The sequence below is a fragment of the Marmota monax genome, unplaced genomic scaffold (assembly GCF_021218885.2).
Source record: "Marmota monax isolate L192 unplaced genomic scaffold, Marmota_monax_Labrador192_F-V1.1 WCK01_AAM20220418_F8-fsc00005, whole genome shotgun sequence".
NCBI classification, from domain to species: domain Eukaryota; kingdom Metazoa; phylum Chordata; class Mammalia; order Rodentia; family Sciuridae; genus Marmota; species Marmota monax.
In genome coordinates, this window is record NW_026692254.1 from 19,656,685 (window position 1) to 19,663,931 (window position 7,247).

A 7,247-nucleotide genomic window follows, 5' to 3' on the forward strand; every position below is an offset into this window, starting at 1 on the left:
TGCTATAGTTTTAAACTCCCTTTTACAATAACATCTTACATTTATATAGTGCTTTATACTTTCCAAAGCACTCGCATGCACATTAGCCTATTTTATCTTTGCAACAACTGCCAGACATAAGTAGTGAAAGCAGGAGAGGAGGCCTGTGCTGCAGACTTCAGAACCAAGATGGAAGTGACTTCACAAGGGGCATGTGTGCCAGCAGGGCTCCCCTGGCTGCTGGGCCCACGAGATTTCATGATGTTCTTTCTTTCCTTCCAGAAATGAGCAGCTATATAAAGCCTAAAAGGCAAGTTACTGCTTCTTCTATATTTTTTTTCCAGCTGATTTGTTCTTTACTCCTGTCAGAAACAATTGTCCACTAAGGTTAAATGTCTCTGCAAGTGTACTGCTGTTCAGTTCAACCAGGAGGGTTTCTTCCCTACCTCCCCGTTTCTCAATAACCCAATATGTCATCATGAAGCATAGTCATCATATCCTATGACAGATAGTAAGGAGCCCTGGAACAGAACACGGCACGCTGGTCCTGCCATCCAGTTTCATTCAGCTGCTCCAGTCTAGGTCTGTCACAGTGTGATGCCACAACGGCACCTTACACAGTGCTGTTGTGGCATCACATGAAGTGCACAGGCAACGCAGGAAAGTGGAGCACCCACCATCTGTCTGCCAGGGCCAAAGAGACAATCTGTGAAGAAAGAGAAGAAGCAGGTGTTCTTCCTCCTATCTAACTAAAATTTCGTATCCTTTGACCAGTGTCTTCCCAAAGAGAAAGTTCCTTGCCAGGATGTTTATCTAATGATTAAATAATACAGACATATTCCCAAATGCAGTGTATTCACAATAAAATAATAAATGGAATGCATCCTTAAGGACACTTTGTACCTGAAATAAGGAAAATTATGTATACTTCATATGTCACAATCTTCTTCTGTGTGCACATACACATATAAATACATGTTTCTTCATTGTATGAAAAATTAATCCATGCTTCAACTTAAATAAGGAAGTCTAGTTCAAAAAGCTAATTTCTTAACTTGTATGTTTTTAAGTAATATTTTAGTTTTGTTAGTAAAAGGGAGAGAAAACCTTAATCCATCTTTGGCTGCTGAAAGACAGTATTAAAATGTGCCATTCTATTTCCATTAACCACTCTATTTACTTATTGTCCTAAGTATCATCTGTCATATACAGTACTTACATATTTGTTCTACTTCAAGATGACATACTTTGTTTCCAGAGTCCACAAATATATACACATGAACATATAAATCTCATATACATAAAAATAAATTTCAAGTGAGTTTTGGTACATTGAGTCACACAGGAAGAGTGTTTATTTTTTGTGAGCACCTATTATATCCCAGATACCATCCTAAGCAGGATTAGGAGATGAAGACTGCATAGGCTATTCAGTCTCAGTCTTTAGCAGAAAATCACTTTAATAATGAATCATAGCATAATATTTTTATCAGGCATATAAAATGCTGTGTGACTACAAATAAAAAAATATTACTTCTTACTTAGAGAGAGATTGAAAGGGAGGGAATATACTGCTGAGTTCTGAGTCATTAGGAGAGTTCTTGGGAAATACAGGAGCAGGCAATGTAGGGTCAGGAAGAATTGATTCAAGGGAAAGATGCTGCAGCCCAGAAAAGAAGAGATTTGAGAGGGCAGGGATGGTGAGGAATGGTTGTTCTAGGGCAAAGTAATAGAGAATCTGGAAGAAAACCTAGAAAATGTTATGTCATGTGCACAGTGAATCCATGAAAACCAAATAAATAAATTAAAAGGAACAAAAGCAAAATGAAACTTGAAGGTTAATTAAAATAACAAAGTATTATCAACATTTTACTTGCATAGGAATGGAAACTTACTGAATCTAATGATCTGCTCCACATACATGCATGTACCTCTCAAGCTCATGAGTTTCTTCTCCTGACCAAGGGCAGGTTGAGGAGTCAGGTATATTCACAAAATCATGGAAAAGAATCTGCTAGACTATCAGTGACCCAGGTGACTTCTGTCCTATTCTTTCTTAGGAGGCTTTCAGATCTCTCCATCTGCTCTGTTCTCTTCTTTTGTATTTTGTCACCTTGACCATGCAGATGATGAGTTCTCTCCGTTTGAGTCCTGTGCTTCAATATTGTGATGCAACCCTATAAATGAAGTAGGCTGGAGCAGCAGAATAAAATAGTGTCAGGACAGCAGCACCAGTGTACCAGGTTGTTTCCTGAAGAGCACAGGTGCTAACTCTCAGTTGCCTGTGCTCAAATTCCAGTTTCCCCTGTCTTGTTATGTAACCTCGAACAGTTCACTCAACACCAGATATTGTATGCAATCTCAGTATTTTGCTTGTATAAGACCACTAAGGTATAGAAGGAGAGATTTGGTAATCAGTCAGTGTCTGCATGCGTTAGGCATAGATTTGAAGTCTGCCCTTGAGCATAGGCTCTGTGCCACTAAGTTATTTGAATTGTAAAGAAACACATTCTAATATTTTATTTTATTTCCTCAAACCTTCAAAAGTATTTCCTAGCTGTCTAACAAGCACTTCTAATCAGGGCAGCAATTACGAATGAAAGAGCAGTGGAAAGAGAGTTGGCAAAGAAAGTATTTAATGTTTACCTATGAAAATATTTCTTTGTCTAGAAATGGTATAATAAGATTTTATTTCATCGCTATTTATTTAAAGAGTATTTTTCTAATCCATATATGTGTGATTCCAGATGGATCTCTCTGTGAAAACCCGCCTTTAATATGTTTCTGTAAACACTTTGGATAGCCAATTCTTCCTCATACATTTGTTCTCTTCCACTCCAGAAGTCTAACTCACTGACAAATTCTGGATCATTCTGAAAATATCTAGGCTGGTTTAATAATATTATTTATCTTTATTGCTGAAAACCCAGCAGGTGAAGAAAAATGAAGACAATTTGGTAAATAATGGATGCAGGGATGACTTATTGTTGTTCTGCAATGAGAAGTAAGCACCGTTTATTATGTGACCTTTTTTCAAGTGCCTGTCAAAAGCTCAGAAGTAATAAAGCTTTACTTGCAAAGAGTGACTGATTAAAAAAAGATGTACACTTAAAATGTTGTATCTCTTTATTAAGAGCTAATCTTCTATTTGTGTCCTCAGAAGTAATAATGGATACAACCCTCCCCTCAAATCCAGAGCTGTCCCATGGGTATACAATGCACACCGATTCATCTACTCTTGCTGAGTATATTTTTGGATATATTTCAGTTTAAAACACACTGAAAAGTAAGATATTCTGTAATGTATATGTGTTTTTTTTCTCCTTCATGAAAGTTTATCCTAGATTTTTATCATTTTCCCCTCATAGGGTTTAAAGGGAAAAAGATCTTTTGACTTTTAAGGATCTTTGGTGTCTAGCTCCAGGCTTTTTATTGTTATTAATAGGTGAGGTCTTACCAGCTTCTTTTAAAACAGCAATTCTAGAATTTCACCTAATTAGAACATTTTAGGATTACTTGTTTATAACTTAACATGTTAGAATGCCCATGGCTATTATTTTTATATTGCTGCAGTAGTTAAAAAAGATTTAGCCTCTGAAAAGATTTTCTTTCTTTTACACTTATGAGGTCCAACAATGTCATGATTATTCACCAAGAAAACAAGAGAATTTTTGTTTTAAAGAGAAATAAACATTTAACACATGTTTCTTTTGTCAGTCGAAGTGTTTACTAAGAACTTAAAGGAAAGTTCTTACATGAACTTATTTAAGAGCAGAACTGCTCTCTGAAATAAACACAAAATTAATAAAAATTAATAGCAACACAAAATTTGCCAACCCAAATCACACTATCAGAGTTTACTGATTGCACAACATGGAAATGAACTAGATAAACACAATGAAAATCTATTGTATAGAATCTTCTCTTTAAAATGTGTCTTTTCTAGTCTATCCTCTGCAATTAGCAAGTTATTGAATTATCTTCCTACACAAGAAAGAATGTACTTGGGTTCAGTGGATCAAAATAATTGCTTGACCAAATGCGCATGCGCACACAACACACACACACACACACACACACACACACAAATAACAGACAAATCTTTCAGTTTCTAAATATGTCAGAAAGCTTTACTTTTTGTTTGTTTGTTTTGGGTATTGGGGATTGAACTCAAGGGCACTTGACCACTGAGCCACATCTTTAGCCTTATTTAGTATTTTATTTAGAGACAGGGTCTTACTGAGTTGTTTAGTGCTTCACTGTTGCTGAGACTGGCTTTGAACTTTCAATCCTCCTGTCTCAGCCTCCTGAGGCTTTGGGATTCCAGGCATGTGCTACTGCACCTTACAAGTTCTACTTTTAATGTCACAAATTATACCATTATAAGCTTTTAATTTTCCTTGTAAAGCTCATAATATAAAGAAGAAGAAAAAACAGGAAAATTTGAGAAGTAATTAATAAAATATATTCTATGCCAGGTGTGGTTTTGTTTTGTTTCACATTTTGGTACAATTATTTGACTTTGGATTTAATGGCTCTTAAGAATTGCATTTTATTTAATTTGCTTAATACTAAGGTTGTACTGCTAAGTAATAATGACAGAAATAACTAAGGAAAGAAAAAAATATCCCAAATAATGAACAATTTGGAGGATAAGTTGTCAAACTTTTTTTCACAATTTATGTTCCATAGCTTTTTTTTCTGCTTAAAATTAGCATAGCTTGAAAATCAAAATTAGTTTTTTTAAGAAGAGCTTAACTGCCTTTTATCTACTCAAAAAAAAAAACTTACCTTTTATTTCTAAACTAAGTTGGAACGTGTAAAATAAACAATTCTAGGATACACTAGAAGCAATGAAAAAAAATTCCTAAAATCTGGTCTGTTCATTTTATTACTAAGTTTATGCATATGCAGTCTTCTGTTATTTTTTGATCGCTTCTACAAGAGATAGCCTAAAATTGTGTGTGTGTGTGTGTGTGTGTGTGTGTGTGTGAGAGAGAGAGAGAGAGAGAGGTGTATGTGGTGTCTTCTTCCACTTAAAATGCTCATAACTTGGTTGGTCTGATGGCTGACATTGATGGCTGACATGGTAAGAAAATCATATTAAACATATCTGGAGAACAAAGGAATTTACCATAACAATCTGGGAATCAGGGATACAAAGCTTTTCTCATTTTTCAGCCATCTAATTACAGAGGAGATGGTTTGGTGGTACATTTTTAGATCTAATATTTTAAGGTATTAAAGGTTCAAAGATTGAAAAATAAAGAGTTTGCTTTTGAAAAATCTACAGTTCAGCAATCATTAAATTTCATGAGCAAATTTTTTAAACACTTTCCCCAGTGTTGGTAGAATTAAATAAAGTTAAAATTATTATGAAACCTGACATCAAAATTAATGTAAAATCTTAAAAATGTATTGTCAATCCATATTGTACTTCTCCTTATTGTTTTATTTCATTTGTATTCTCTGCACCCTTTCCTTAGGACATATATACATATACAAAACATGCACAAACATTCTGATACAATGTAAATACCAATAACTCAGCCCTCCAAATATTTCCCAAGTCCTGCTTTTAATTCACTCATTAAAACTAAATGATGGTAGGTGAAATAGATGTCTAATTGATTAGAATCATCATTTTTATCTGCATACTTAGCCCACAGTAAGAATTATTTTTTAAAATAAGGAAGACCTAAGTTAGAAACTTATAAATTTGATATTAGAGCACATTAAACATGTCCTGTACCTTTAATATGTAAATCTATTGAAATCCAGCACTCAACATTGCGAGGGTCTCTTGCTTATTACTTTATGGCATTTCCAGACTGAAGGTGCAGGAGGGGCTCACATTAATTTGCTTTATGTTTGACTAGAGAGGCTTCCCATAACTATTAGAGCCCACTTTGGACCCACTTCATTTTAGAGTTGTTGTCAGTCATTTGAGAGTGATATGCTCTGCGCCAGTAGAATAAACACATCATATATTAGGTTAAAGCTTTGATGTATGGGGTTGCTGAATGCCGGCACCTCTTTCTAAGGATAGGGAAAATCAGAAAGTGAAGATGATACTGGGGAGGAAGAGTGTTAGAGAAAGACCCAGCAAGGGTTTCTGCAACTCTCCAAATCAGAATCAACTGAGTGTGTGAAAGGGGTACTTGCATTTTTTCCCTCATTGTTTTTTTTTTGTGTGTGTGTGCTGATTGTTCTGAAGACAAGAATGAAGTTGGTGCATACTCAGATTCTCTTCCAATTATTAAACACTCAATTCAGCAATTCTGTTCAGAAGCCGTATCACATGTGGGTCTGGGACATTTTAATCTCAACTACTTTTAGCCAGTGTTCAGGAATTAACTATGAATCACAATTCATATCTGCATTTTTTTTTTTTACTTTTTGTACTCTCAAACGCTCCACTGTGCACATACTTGAAAGTAACTTTTAAAAATAAATCAAAATTTGGCTTAGGAAAACAGTGCTTTGTTCTGGAAGTTAGAAATATCTTTTCCTACCCCACCCTGAACAAAGTGAATTTGTGACTGAACCACAGTTTTAACGAATTGCAGCATTATTTAAAGAAAAGTTTCAAAATTTTAGAAAAAAAGGAATTTATCCTGGAGGAAAGTACTTTATTTTTCACGTTCGACATAAGTTTGTTCTAGTTTTTCTGTACTCCATCCCTAAGTGCTTGTGTATTTCTGTGATTTGAACATTGGCATTTCTATGCATGCCACAGCTGACTTTCATGCTATGTTCCATTGATTTTTATTGAGAATTAATTATTTCATTTGGCTTTGATATTGTTCATCATCTTGAGAATCTCAGTGGATGAGGATGGACATATATTATCACCACTTAGACTGCATTAGGAAGCCTTCCTTCACATTCAATTGTGCTTGCAGCTCTGCGTTCATTGTATTGGGTCCGGTACCTCCAGGAATGGTCCTCTTCTACTCATCTTGATTAAGGAATGACCATGTTGTCTGATTTTATTTCTTGTTAGCAAACCAAAGGTGTTCTACTTTTTTAAAGGAAAGCATCTGTTTAGAAAATTATAAACTATAGATTAAAATCTCATATTCCTCTTTATGAGACTATGAATCTTGAGCCTTAGGGGAAAAATATCATTCCTCTCCTCTACTGTTCATCTTAAACAATCCCACAGTACATTTTAATATTGTTAAAAAAGTGAGGAAATGAGGGTAATTTGAATGTAGTGGAAATGGGTTATGGTATCATATATACAGAAATAGAAACATATATGC